The following is a 15,051-nucleotide window of genomic DNA, read 5'->3' as shown; positions in this document are numbered from 1 at the left end:
GGTATTGTGTGTAAGAAACTATTGTATGATCCAAGCAAGGCACACTACAGTGAACTCCTTTAGATGTCTAGTTTTCATAAATGTCTAGGTTTGATAGGTTTCACTGGGTGGCTGCAGAACCCAGGCCCAAATATTGCAGCTACCCCATTGCCAAATCAGATTTTTTTTTGAGACATGAAATGTCTCCACGTTGCATTTTAAGCCCTTCCACATTTTGCGCTATAGGCCCTCCCATACAAGTGAGGTGCATTTTAATCAAGAGATTTTGGGAATTGCTGAATGATAGGAAAGTTGTGGCTCCCTACCGATTTTATAAATTTCTGTCAATAGAATATGACATGCATTTTTAGACAAGATTTGAGGTTTGAAATGGGTTCTGTGCTAAAAAGCCTAGTCAGAAACATGAACGTACTGCCACCCTTGACTCCCCCAGGTATGTAATGTTCAGAAATGTACAGATTTGATAAATTTGCCTTAGTGCCGGCTAAGCAACCAAAGTTTCACAGCCACCAACATTGCAGAAATGAGTTGGTTTTTGGGTGGAAAAATTGGATCAGTCCATTTTGTGTTTTGTGCTGTTTCCTATCTTGGTAAAGTATGTTTTCCTTGGTGGTGGCTATACTATGGCACAAAATCCACAGCTACACATTAAAACACATAATGGATTCTGCTGTGTAAACTATGATGTCTTCCGGTTGAGTTTAGGGAGTAATGTGTTGCGAGCAATAGACCCAACCATACAAGTGAGGCACCATTTTTATCAGGAGATATGCGGGAACAAAGAATATTAGAACATTTGTTATTAGCAATTTGATTTATCTCTATTCGTACCTTATAAATGTTAGCAGGTGTGCTAGAAAGAAGAAATTTTTCAGAAATGTACAAATAACCACTGCTTTTGAACCTAGTATCTGGTGCATAATTTCAGAATTACATAGCTTACCTTCACACCCATATTTCACTCTGTTAGAAATGGGGTCTTTGTTTGGCAGTTAGGTTACCCCCTATCCAAGCAATAAACCTCACTCTAGTCAGGGTAAAAGAGAATCACTCTCTGCTATCCCCCGCTCACCCCCTTGTTAGCTTGGCACGAGCAGCAGGCTTAACTTCAGAGTGCTAGGTGGAAAGTATTTGTACCAACACGCACTTAATGAAAACACTTCAAAATGACACAACACAGGTTTAGAAAAATAGAAAATATTTATATAAACAAAACAAGACCAAAAAAACAAAAAATCCACAATACACAAGTCAAGTTATCACAAAAAATAAAAACAAAATCTTCATGTTATTTTAAACACACACTAATGCTGTTAGCGTGAAAATGTACCTTCGGTGCCTCAAAAATAACCCCGCAGGGGCGAGTGTGTGTCAAAAAAGGGCTTGTGATGTGTCAATTTCACTCACGAGTGAGACCTTGCGTCGTTCTTCCTTTAGTCGGGTTGGCATGCATCATTCTTCTCTCCGCAGGAGAGCGATGCATCGATCTGGTCAGCACTCTCATGTCTGGGCAGGCCGTCCATAGCTTTTACACGCCCGCGGTGTTTGCGTCAGAAATCCAGCCGCACGAAGATCCGAAAACCATGCAGCGCAGGTTGCGATCTCACCAGCCCCCATCAGCGATGCTGTTCATTGTTTCTCCGGCCCTGGGCATCGATCTTCGGGTTGCGCTGCAGGCGAGCGTCGATTTTCACCCGCGAAGCCAGCGGGGTGTGAATTTTTCAGCGGCAGATCGGAGTTGCGTCAATCATTTCCCTGCACTGCGTTTTCTGTGTGGATTTCTTACTCTTGGGCTGCCAGCTTCTCCTTTCAATGTCCCAGGATCTGGATGGGCACCACTTGGCAGAGTAGGAGTCTCTCCAGAGACTCCAGGTGCTGGCAGAGAGAAGTCCTTGCTGTCCCTGAGACTTCAAATAAAAGGAGGCAAGCTCTAAATAAAGCCCTTGGAGATCTTCACAAGAAGGAAGGCAACACAAAGCCCCGTCTTTGTCCTCTAGCACAGGCAGAAGCAGAAACTGCAGGATAGCTCCACAAAGCACAGTGACAGGCAGGGCAGCTCTTCTTCCTCAGCTCTTCAGCTCTTCTCCAGGCAGAGGTTCTTCTTGGTTTCCAGAAGTGTTCTAAAGTCTGTGGTTTTGGGTGCCCTTCTTATGCCCATTTTGCCCTTTGAAGTGGGCCAACTTTAAAGCAAAGTCTCTCTTGTTTATGAAATCCTGCCTTGCCCAGGCCAGGCCCCAGACACTCACCAGGGGGTTGGAGACTGCATTGTGTGAGGGCAGGCACAACCCTTTCAGGTGTGAGTCACCACTCGTCCCTTTCCTCCTAGCACAGACGGCTCATCAGGAAATGCAGGCTACACCCCAACTCCCTTTGTGTCACTGTCTAGTGTGCAGTGCAACCAGACCAACTGTCAAACTGACCCAGACAGGGAATCCACAAACAGGCAGAGTCACAGAAATGATATAAGCAAGAAAATGCTCACTTTCTAAAAGTGGCATTTTCAAACACACAATCTTAAAATCAACTTTACTAAAATATAGATTTTTAAATTGTGAGCTCAGAGACTGCAAACTCCACATGTCCATCCGCTCCCAAAGGGAATCTACACTTTAATCAGATTTAAAGGTAGCCCCCATGTAAACCTATAAGAGGGACAAGCCTTGCAACAGTGAAAACCACATTTAGCAAAATTTCACTGTCAGGACATATAAAACACATTACTATGGGGGTCATTCTGACCCCGGCGGTCATGGACCGCCGGGGCCAGGGTTGGCGGGAGCACTGCCAACAGGCTGGCGGTGCCCCGCAGGGCATTCTGACCGTGGCGGTTTGACCGCGGTCAGATGCGGAAAACCGGTGGTCTCCCGCCGGTTTTCCGCTGCCCATTAGAATCTTCCATGGCGGCGCCGCCATGGGGATTCTGACAGCCCATACCGCCATCCTGTTCCTGGCGGTTTTCCCGCCAGGAACAGGATGGCGGTATGGGTTGTCGAGGGGCCCCTGGGGGCCCCTGCAGTGCCCATGCCAATGGCATGGGCACTGCAGGGGCCCCTGTAAGAGGGCCCCACTTTGTATTTCAGTGTCTGCTTTGCAGACACTGAAATACGCGACGGGTGCCACTGCACCCGTCGCACCTTCCCACTCCGCCGGCTCAATTCTGAGCCGGCGTCCTCGTGGGAAGGGTCTTTTGCACTGGGCTGGTGGGCAGCCTTTTGGCGGTCGCCCGCCAGCCCAGTGCAAAAGCCAAAATACCCTCAGCGGTCTTTCGACCGCGTAGTAGTATTTTGGAGGGGGGAACTCTGGCGGGCGGCCTCCGCCGCCCGCCAGGGTGAGAATCACCCCCTATATGTCCTAACTTAGCCATACACTGCACCCTGCCCTTGGGGCTACCTAGGGCCTACCTTAGGGGTGTCTTACATGTAAGAAAAGGGAAGGTTTAGGCCTGGCAAGGGGGTACACTTCCCAAGTCGAATTAACAGTTAAAACTGCACACACAGACACTGCAGTGGCAGGTCTGAGACATGATTACAGAGCTACCTATGTGGGTGGCACCACCAGTGGTGCAGGCCCACTAGTAGCATTTGGTTTACAGACCCTTGGCACCTCTAGTGCACTTTACTAGAGACTTACTAGTAAATCAAATATACCAATCATGGATAAGCCAATTACATGCACATTTTGTAAAGGAGCACTTGCACTTTAGCACTGGTTAGCAGTGGTAAAGTGCCCAGAGTAACAAAAAGAGCAAAACAGAGTTCAGCACGCATTAACAACCTGGGAAACAGAGGTAAAAAGTTAAGGGAGACCATGCCAAGGATGAAAAGTCTAACATACTATTTATATTTTACCATATAAATTACTCTATAACCATTGGAAGGTACAGCTCAGATGTTGGCTCTGGGTACCTCAGATCCTTGTAGAACCTACAGACCTTATACATCCCAACAACCTATAAATCCCCATAACCAGAAGGGTCTAGTGGATATAACTGTATATTTCTTTCGTATATAGACCATTGTGAGAATAAGTTACAGATGAAAATGGTGTCACAAATGGGTGTTTTTTTTAAGGAACTACAAAATGACCCCTTGCTGAATTCAGAGTTTTACATACTTTTCAGAAATGTATAGCTTTCTGAGATAATCCATGTGTTTCACACCTGTTTCAACCACAAACTGAAAGTAGGTTAAAAGAACATACATTAGGAAAAATAGGAGGGCCTCTCAGAAAAGTGTGAACATTGTGTTTTTTTTTAAAATTCAGCTCTGCTTCTTTCTGAAAGCTGTGAAGGTGGTGATTTTAGCACAGCAAACCTTTTGAGGATGCCACGCTTCCGAAAAAACAGAGCCTTACTTGTGTAGCATTTTTTCTGACTATATTTTAGTTATTTTCTTAGTACCCTACATTGGAACCCACAAACACTGGGTACACTTGGGATCGCTACAATGTTGCAAAAAAAAAAGGATGCAATTTTGGCTTGGATACCTTATATGGAAAAAAGTTATGGTGTGAAGTACCCCAAATAGCCAAAAAAAGGGCTGCGCTCTGGGGTGGAAGTTCCTCAGCAGTTAAGGGTTAAAACAACTATGATTATTTAGCAGCAGAGTTGATGTAAGTATAGATATATAAAGCTCCCTTACACCTATCTAAATGTGACAATACATACCCAGGCATACCTCTATGTACTTCATTGTGATTGTCCACTTTATTCTCAATTCTCTGTTTCCTGTTTTATGTACTTTGACATTCGAACTCTTGGCAATATTTGTTGAAAGCATCCTTACACATGGGGCTGAGAATGAGAGGTCTTTAGTCTAATATAATTGCTTTAGAATAATTACCATATCTTCATTTAATGATGCAGAATGTTTTATGTTTTAATCAAAAGGTAAAGTGTGATAAATATTAGCGATATTGCAGAGCAAACACTTAATCAATCAGAGAGCACCAATCATTAGCATCTCTCTTTCCTCTGTGCACAGTAACTGCAGCTCAAATATTCTTGCCCCATGTAGGAGTTTGTGTCTAGTTAACAGCTATAATTCCTGGTTAATAGGCATTAGCTTTTCATTTCACAAACCATTAATTTCAATATAGGGTTATCTGCTCAGAGCTAAAGCTAATCTAAAAAGGACAGTGTCCGACGTCTGCAAAAATATTTAATTCGTTTCCAAAAATATTTCACTGAGTAGATGACAATGAACATTGTGTGAATGTGTTGAATCTGTAGATACGGCAGAATGACTTTCATTAAAGAACTATCTTCCTAGTGAGACAGTGTTTGGAATTTCGCACCTTTAAACATTTACAGGCATGATCCAAGCGAGCTAAGTCCAGCCTGGATATTGAAGATAAATAGGAACTCAAAAAACAACAGTAATTTAAAGTGAGTAGAGGTGAGTGTAAGTGTACCCCGCCTCAATATAAAAAAATTGTTCTATGGAGCGACTATTGAAAACAACACTTAACAGAACTCATTTACATAAAATTGGTCCAATAATCGCCACTCCCAAAAAATGAAAAACAATACGTGTACTATCCCCTATTGACTTTAACGTGAATGCAGTAAGCAAAACGTTTTTACAAAATATGCTGAAGTTTGAGACTTTATGGTTTGTCATCTATTGAAATTATCTGATAACACTATTAACATCGTAGATCCAGTACTACACTTTGAAAAGCACACATAAAGGTCAACCCTCTCCCTTGACAAGACAAGGAAAATCTGCGATTCTGCTCCCTGAATATGCTCTAGTGGCCTGGGCTGCACTGGCCATTCTGCCGAATTGCCATTTTCCCAGTGGGCTACAGGGTGGGGGAGGGTAACTTCAATAGCAGGATTGGAAGCCATTACCCAAGCATGTTCTATGTCGCAATCTAGTACAGTCTCCTACTGCGAGAGGCTGGTTAGAACATTTTTTGACAGGGCTGATATTGATTTCCATTCTGGTCTTCCTGGTGAATGCATGGGACAATGTACCTTCTGGGGACCTACCAAGTACAGGGACATTTAGCTGTCTGCCCATGTGCTATCTTTGAGCACATTATGGGGCTCATTATGAACATGGCGGGATTCCATGGGCCTCAAGAGCCAAACGAGTGCCGAAGGAGACAGAGGGAGCACTGCCACGCTTCCCCAGATGTGGCTGACCACCCAAATTACAGTACCCATGCCTGGGGGGAATGCCACACTTCACCATGCCCTCTCCAAATGAGCAGGCAGGGCACAAGAAACCTGCCAGCTCCCGTAGCATCACAGAGAAATGCTGCCTGTGCGGGGAGCTGGTGAGAACATGCATTGGTGGGCTTCCCGGGTTGCCCTCCAACAAAAGGAGAGCACGGGGTGCCTGGGTGGGACAAGGTACCCCCACAAAAAGTGGTGTGGCATGAGGCCATGCTGCAAGCTGCAAAAGGGAGAAAGAAGACCACACTGCTACCCAGCTCAGTGGGAGAGCAACTATTTAAATATTCACAGGTTCACAAGGAGTGCCCCATAATGCCCTGTGGATTTGGCCCATCTTCACTGTTTTCTCCCTCTGTGGTGGCCCCAGGATGGGATGGCCACTATCAACACAGTTAAAAGTGTGATGGGAGCTGCTGACATTTTTTAAAACAAATGTACATTTTATGTAGCACCCTCTGGGGTGAAGTCTTTGGTTACAGCTGTTGCAATAAAAATGTGATGCTTTCTAGGGGCTATGTTTATAATTGCACTTTCAATATTATAAGTAAGTAATAAGCACACAAACCACCAAGACACACAGAGATATTTTTCTTGTAAATGATTTATTGAAGCAATGATAATGACAACTACTCAGTGATCAAAGAATATATACTTTATTACCAGCTGTAAGTGCCATTATTCATGGTAATGATTGATTATTTATTTTCAGTACAAAACAAAGTACATATGCTTTATTGCCACTTGTTAGAAATGGGGTCTTTGGCTGGCAGTCAGGTTACCCCCTGTCCAAGCAAGGACCCTCACTATATTCAGGGTAAGTCACACACAATCCAAATTATCCTGTGCCCACCCTCTGGTAGCTTAGCACTGAGCAGTCAGGCTTAACTTAGAAGGCAATGTGTAAAGTATTTGTGCAATAAATCATCAATCACACAGTATAGCACCACAAAAATACACCACACCACACAGTGTTTACAAAAATATAGAATATTTATCTGCATAAATGATCAATATTCAATAAATACACGTTGTAATATCACTTAGAAAATGATATAAAGAGTATTCAGTTCTTAAAAAGCAACAAGTGTCTCTTGCAAGCACAAAGTACCTGGTTTGCGTTCAAAATCTCTGCAAGGGACTGCAGAGGAGGAGATGCATGGAAAACAGGGAGGTGTGGGTCGATTTCTCTGGGCACACACAGACGATGCATTGTTATTTTTCACACAGGGAAGGCTTACAAGGACGATGCGTTGAAATCCTGGGCATGCAAGGTGAAGTCACAGGTGCTGCGTTGATCTGGTGGGCGTTGCGTGGAAAACTCTGTCGCATGGAAGGCGTTGCATCGATTCTTCTTCTCTAGAAGTCGGGCTGCATCGTTCCGGCTTGGGTGTGCATCGATCCATTGGGCCGTGCGTCAACTTTCCAGTTGCAACACTGGCGCTGCATCGATCTCCTCCCAGGGAGCCCAGCTGCGTCGTTCCGGTTCGGCGTGCAATACATTTTTCACCACGACGCAGGCAGTGCGTTGTTTCTTGCAGGCTGTGCGTCGAATTTTCACCGCAAAAGGAGTTCTTTTGCAGGATGAAGTATTTTTGGCCCTGTGACTTAAAGGAACTGGAGGTAAGGTCTATCCAAGCCCTTGGAGAGCACTTCTTCAGCAGAACCAGAGAGCAGCAAGGCAGCAGACAGGTGAGTCCTTTGGACAGCCAGCCAGCTTCTCTTGGCAGGTTGCAGGTTCTGGTGCAGAGTTTCTTTCGCAGGAAGTGGATGAGTTGGTAGGGTCAGAGACCCTAATTAAAAACCTAAATGTGCCTTTGAAGTGGGGGAAGACTTCAAAGAGTGGATTAGAAGTGCACAAGGTCCTGTTTCAGTTCCATCCTGTCTGCCAGGGTCCCAGTAGGGGGTGTGTCAGTCCTTTGTGCGAGGGCAAGCTACTGTCCTTTGACATGTAAGTGTCAGGCCCTCAACTCTCCCAGCCCAGGAAGACTCATTCAATATGCAGATATGTGCAAGGATGAGTGAGCATCCTGTGTTTAGAGTTGCCTGAGTGAATGCACGAGGGAGCTGTCAACTAAACCTAGCCAGATGTGAATTGTAAGGCACAGAAGGATTTAAGTGCAGAGAACTGCTCACTTTCTAAAAATGGCATTTCTAAAATAGTAATATTAAATCCAACTTCACCAGTCAGCAGGAGTTTGTATTACCATTTTGGCCATACTAAATATGACCTTGTTACTTCTTTCAGAACAGAATATACCACTCAAACAATATATGAGGGTAGCCCTAATGTTAGCGTATGAACTAAGCAGGCCTCACAGCAGTGTAAAACGAATTTAGGAATTTTACACTACCAGGATACATAAATTGCACAGGTACATTCCCTGCCTTTTATCTACATAGCACCCTGCCCCATGGATTACCTAGGGCCTACCTTAGGGGTGAGTTATATGTAGAAAGGGGCATTTAAGGATTGGCAACTACTTTTAAATGCCAAGTGGAAGTGGCAGTGAAACTGCACACATAGGCCTTTCAATAGCATGGCCGAGGCATGGTTAAGAGGCTACTTATGTGAATGGCAGAATCAGAGCTGCAGGTACTCTAGTAGCCTTTAATCTACAGACCCTGGGCACATGTTGTGCACTTTACTGGGGTCTTACAAGTAGATTAAATAAGCCAATTGGTTATAAACCAATGCCAACATGTTTTAAGGGAGAGAGCATGTGCACGTTTGCACTGATTAGCAGTGGTAAAGTGCGCAGAGTCCTAAAACCAGCAAATACAGTGTCCAAAAAGTGGAGGGAGGCAGGCAGAAAGTTAGCAGTTACCACCCTAAGGCTCTCAGGCCTAACATGTGTCACCCCCAGCTGAAAGTGGGGAGAACTACCCAACCTCCTGGTAGCTCTCATCACTAAGGCGGAAGTATCTGGAGAGACCATCAGCGTTGGCGTGGTCAATCCCCAGGCGATGCTCCACCGTATAGTCCATCCCCTGTAGGGAGATGGACCACCCCAAGAGTTTAGGATTTTCACCCCTTATCTGCATGAGCCATCTGAGGGGCCTGTGGTCTGTCTGAACCCAAAAGTGAGTCCCAAACAGGTATGGTCTCAGCTTCTTCAGTGCCCAGACCACATGAAATGCTTCTCTTTCAATAATACTCCACCTCTGTTCCTGTGGTAATAGTCTTCTGCTAATAAAGACTACAAGTTGATCTAGGCCCTCCTCATTTAGCTGTGGTGGAATTGCCCCTATGCCATGCTCTGAAGCGTTTGTCTGCAGGATGAATTCTTTGGAGTATTCAGGTGCCTTGAGCACAGGTGCCGTGCACATGGCTTCCTTCAGGGAGTCAAAGGCTTTCTGACAAGCCTCTGTCCAATTCACCAACCTTGGTTGCTTTTTGGATGTGAGTTCTGTCAAGGGTGACACAATGGTTCCATAGCCCTTGACAAACCTATGGTAATAGCCAGTGAGACCCAAGAAGGCCCTTACCTCAGTTTGTGTTAAAGGTGGTTGCCAGGCCTTGATAGTTTAAATCTTGGCCTGGAGGGGCTGCACCTTGCCACAACCTCCTTGGTGTCCCAAGTACACCATGGAACCCTGCCCAATCTGGCACTTACTGGCCTTGATGGTCAGGCCTGCCTGTTGCAGGGTATGAAGCACCTCCTTGAGGTGGAGCAGGTGTTCCTCCCAGCTGGAAATGTCATCTAGGTAGGCTGCGCAGAAGGCATCCTTGACAGCTAGGACCGCGTTAACCAATCGATAGAAGGTAGCGGGGGCATTTTTCAACCCAAAAGGCATCAACCGGAATTGGTAATGGCCCTTAGGCATGGAAAATGCAGATCTCTCTTTAGCCCCCTTGGTCAAGGCGATCTGCCAGTACCCTGATGTGAGAACAATAGTACTGAGGAATTTGGCAGCGCCTAGCCTATCTACGAGCTCATCAGCTCTGGGGATGGGGGGAGCATCAGTCCGTGTGACTGAGTTGAGACCCCGTTAGTCCATGCAGAACCGGAGTTCTGGCTTGGCCTCCCCCTTCCGCTCCTTAACTTCAAATGGGCAAGTCATCCAGCGGTCATGGAGAGCTCTAGGCTCTACTGGCTCCATCACCCAAACTTTGGCACCAGGTGGGAATCCAACCAGAGTAGACTTCTTGACTGGCCTCGAGGTTGCTCTTGGCCTGCTTCCAGAAATGCTGTGTCTATTTGTGGAAAGACAGCATGTAACTGACCACATCCTGGGGAGTTTTCCTGGGAGCTTTCTCCCATCCCTCCTTTACTATGCTTAGTAGTCCCCTGAAAGTATGACCATTGAGAAGTTCAAAGGGGCTGAACCCCAACCCTTTCTGGTGCACCTCACTATAAGCAAAGAGAAGGCATGACAAGAGGACTTCCCACTTACGCGTCAAGGCCTCAGGTAGGCCAGTGATAATGCCTTTTAGGGTCTTATTGAATCTCTCAACAAGGCCATTGGTTTGAGGATGGTATGGGGTGGGAAACCGGTAGGTTACGCCACACTCATCCCACATGGACTTCATGTACACTGACATGAAGTTTGTGCTTCTGTCAGACGCAACCTCCTTTGGGTATCCCACACAGGTAAAAATCCCCATCAGAGCTCTGGCACCACCGGTGCAGTTCTGTCCTTAGAGGAATTGCCTCTGGATAGCAGGTGGCATAGTCCACTAAAACCAGGATAAACCTGTTGCCTAGGGAGGTTTTGGGGTCCAAGGGACCAATGACGTTGATGCCCACCCTTTCAAAGGGGGTGCCAACGACAGGGAGTGGGATCAGGGGAGCCTTAATCCTTTTTCTTGTCTTCCCACTAGCCTGGCAGGTTGGGCAGGCCCTACAGAAATTATCTGAGGCTAGCTGCATTCTAGGCCAATGGAAGTGGGTGACAAGCCTGGCAAAGGTCTTCTCTTGGCCCAAATGTCCTGTCAGGGGGATGTCGTGAGCCAGGCCCAGTAACACTGGAGGACCTCCAGCACAAGTGCTGCCCCAATGGCCGGAACCTTAGGCTCACTGCAGAGGATATCATTCTCCCAATATACATGGTGATTGCCAGAGGCTTCACCTGCTGCTTGGACTGAGGCCTGTTACCTCAGACCCTCAAGAGTGGGGCATTCATTCTGCACTTTGCAGAATTCCTCCCTGGTTGGCCCGCCCTCCACTTGCCAGCCAGCAAGCTCAGTTAGGTTATCTAGGTCGGGAATATCTTCCCCAGTTGGCTCAGGGGCCTCCTCTTCTGGGACCCCGTCAACCACCACGGGAATATCTGGGATGGATTTCTCACACCCCTTGCCCTTTCTCTGTGCAGTTGTCTGGGCCACTGTTCCAGGCTACAGACGCCATTGACTCCCTTCCCGGGCAGCCATGGACCGTATGGTCATGCAGACCCATTCAGGCAAACCTAACATCCCCAGGTAGGATATAAGCTCTACCTCCTTCCAGGCAGTGTGCTCAAGATCATTGCCTAACAGACAATCTACAGGCATGGCAGGACTCACAGCTACTTTTAGAGTACCAGAGACTGAGAAAGTAGCCTCTTTCTAGCATGGTTACCCCCCACTTTTTGCCTGTTTGTGAGTGTGTGTCAGTGTGTTTTTACTGTGTCACTGGGATCCTGCTACCTATATATGTCAATGTGTTTTGCCTGTCTCACTGGGATCCTGCTGATCAGGACCCCAGTGCTCATAGTTTGCGGCCTAATGTGTGTGTTATCAGTAGTGCTTAACTGTGTCACTGAGGCTCTGCTAACCAGAACCTCAGTGCTATAGGCTAGTGACTCTACTTACCAATTCCAATTGGCACACTAGGGGCCAGATATAGGAAGAAATGAGTTTGCGAGTCGCAAACCCATATGCAGGATGGTGTCCCTGACGCCATCTGCGAATCGCAAGTGGGCCGCAAAGACCCACCTCATTAATATTAATGAGGTGGGTCGCAATTTGCGACCCCCTTGCGATTCCCTGCACTCACAGGGATGGTGGCCTGCTGGAGACAGCAGACCACCATGTCTGTGACTGCTTTTTTAATAAAGCAGTTTTTTTTTGTATTGCAGCCCATTTTCCTTAAAGGAAAACGAGTTGCAATACACTCAAGAAAATGAAAGCATTTGGTTTCATTTTTTCAGAGTAGGCAGTGGTCCATAGGACCACTTCCTGCTCTGAAAAAATATTTTTAGAGCCATTCACAAAGGGGAAGGGGTCCCATGGGAACTCCTTCCCTTTTGCGAATGGGTTAGCACCCACTTCACATGGGTGCTAACTGCTAATTGCTTTGCGACCGCGTTCACGGTCACAAAGCAATTCTGCATCGCGATGCGAATGGCAAATAGGAAGGGGACCACCCCTTCCTATTTGCGAGTCGCATACCCATTCTGCGAGTCGGTAAACAAGTTACCGACTCGCAAAATGGGAATGAGCATCGCAATGCGCGTTTTGCATGGCGCAAACAGCAAATTTCGCTGTTTGCAAAATGCAAAACATTTGTTACATCTGGCCCTAGACCCCCCTTTAAAGTCCCTAGTATATGGGACCTAGGTACCCAGGGTATTGGGGTTCCAGGAGATCCTTATGGGCTGCAGCATTTCTTTTGCCACCCATAAGGAGCTATTCACCAAAAAGAAGGGGAATACCCTATAACCCCAACCTGCTCAGGGTACCATCTAAACATAATCACAAAAAATAGCAGGCAGGAACAAATTGAATCAATAATTATACTCACCAAAGTACTCACTTTTGGTTGATCGGGTAAATTACTTTCCTATATTTATTTAATTAATTTTCAGAAAACATTATGTACCTCAGCATGATAACATATACAGAAATAAATGAAATTACTAACTAATTACAAAACACAAAATCTCAAAACTAAACAAATACAATACATAAAAATGGGAAATGCCCAACGGAAAAACTCAAAAAGGTCACTATAATTAATTTACATTGTGATCCTGCCTAAAGCAAATGACCAAGGGATTAGCACCCAGCTGTAAACACCTAACAATTTTTTTAAGGTATTATGTAGTGCTTCTCATTATTCAATCTCTCAATTTAACAATTAACACCCCTAAGTCCTGCTAGACTCGTGTCGACGCGTTTCGGCCCCATAACTCGTGGCCTCCTCAGGACAGTCGAAGGGCAATGGCACCTCTTTTTCTACGAACCGGAGAAACAAATTATCAACCAACGAGACACTTTACCTATTTGAATATTGGTGTTGTCCCCAGGCGCTGTTCTTCTTTATTTGAGTAATCTTCTGATTTTACTCGGCGGTAGTGTCTCCACTCACTCAAATGCCTGTACCAAGAGGAAACGCTCTACCCATAAGGAGCTAAGCAAACCCTTTCACAGGACTGCCATTGCAGACTGTGTGAAATAGTGCACATACTATTTCACAGCCATTTTTACCGCACTTAAGTAACTTATAAGTCACCAATATATCTAACCTTCATTTACTGAAGGCTAGGTGCAATGTTACTAAGTGTGAGTGCACCCTTGGACTAGCAAAGGTGCCCCTATGCTGTCCAGGGCCAAATCCCCGGACTTTGTGAGTGCGGGGATGCCATTACACGTGTGCACTACATATAGTTCAATACCTATATGTAACTTCACAATGGTAACTCCGAATATGGCCATGTACGGTGTCTAAGATCATGGAATTGTCCCCCCTTTCCAAACCTGGTATTGGGGAGCCAATTTCATGCATCCTGGGGGCTTCACCATGGACCCTCAGTAATGCCAAACCAGCTCTCTGAGGCTTGCACTGCAGCTACAGCTGCTGCCACCTCACAGATAGGGTTCTGCCCTACTGGGGTCTGAGCAGCTCAGTCCCAGGAAGGCAGAACAAAGCATTTACTTTGGGAGAAGGGTGTTACACCCTCTCCCTTTGGAAATAGGTGTTACAGTCTTGGGAAGGGTAGCCTCCCAGAGCCTCTGGAAATGCTTTGAAGGGCAGAGATGGTGCCCTTCTTACATAAGCCAGTCTACACTGGTTCAGGGACTCCCAGACCCTGCTCTGGCCTTGAACCTGGACAAAGGAAAGGGGAGTTACCATTCCCCTGTCCATCACCATCCCAGGGGTGGTATCCAGAGCTCCTCCAGTGTGTCCCAGTCTTCAGCCATCTTGTTTTCCAAGGTGTGGTGACACTCTGGAGGCCTCTGAGCGGCCAGTACCAGCTGGCGACATCAGACACCCCACCTGATAGGTGCACACTGGTTAGGTAACCAATCCCCCTCTCAGGGCTATTTGGGGTCTCTCCTGTGGGTTTCTCTTCAGATTCTGCTTGCAAGTTTCCATCAGGAATCCTCTGCAACTACTACTTCATACTCTGACCTGGGATCGACCACAGACTGCTCCAGGAAATGCTGTAACTGCAACAAAGTATCCAGAAGGGCTAGTTTGACTCTGCAACTTCATCTCCAGCCAGCAACTGCAACAGTTTCCACTGTGTGCATGCTCTGGAGACTCCCTTTCTTCACCCTGCACCAGAAGGACCAAAGAAATTTCCCATGGAGTGACAGAGTCACTTCCCTGTTCCAGCAGGCACCTTCTAAGACGACGACCAGTTCTCTTGGGCTCCACTCCTGGCGACGAGCGTGCTCTTTGGAAAACAGGTGGTGGACCCCTTTTACACAGACTGTCCTAAGGTCCGGCTGCCCAAATTTGGAGGAGGTAAGAGATTGCCTTCCCCGTTTGCCTCAGTACCCCTGTGCACCGTGCACCGTGTAATCTTCACCTTCTGAGGCCTCTGTGCACTATTTGCAAGAATCCTTCATTCACAGCCTGGCCCAGGTCCCCAGAACTCTAACCTGTGATGCTCAACTCACTGAGTTGTTTGCCGGAGGCGTGGGACCTTCTTTTGAAGTG

The sequence above is a fragment of the Pleurodeles waltl genome, chromosome 6, assembly GCF_031143425.1.
Source record: "Pleurodeles waltl isolate 20211129_DDA chromosome 6, aPleWal1.hap1.20221129, whole genome shotgun sequence".
In the NCBI taxonomy this organism is placed as follows: Eukaryota; Metazoa; Chordata; class Amphibia; order Caudata; family Salamandridae; genus Pleurodeles; species Pleurodeles waltl.
Note: the sequence above shows the minus strand (reverse complement) of the source record.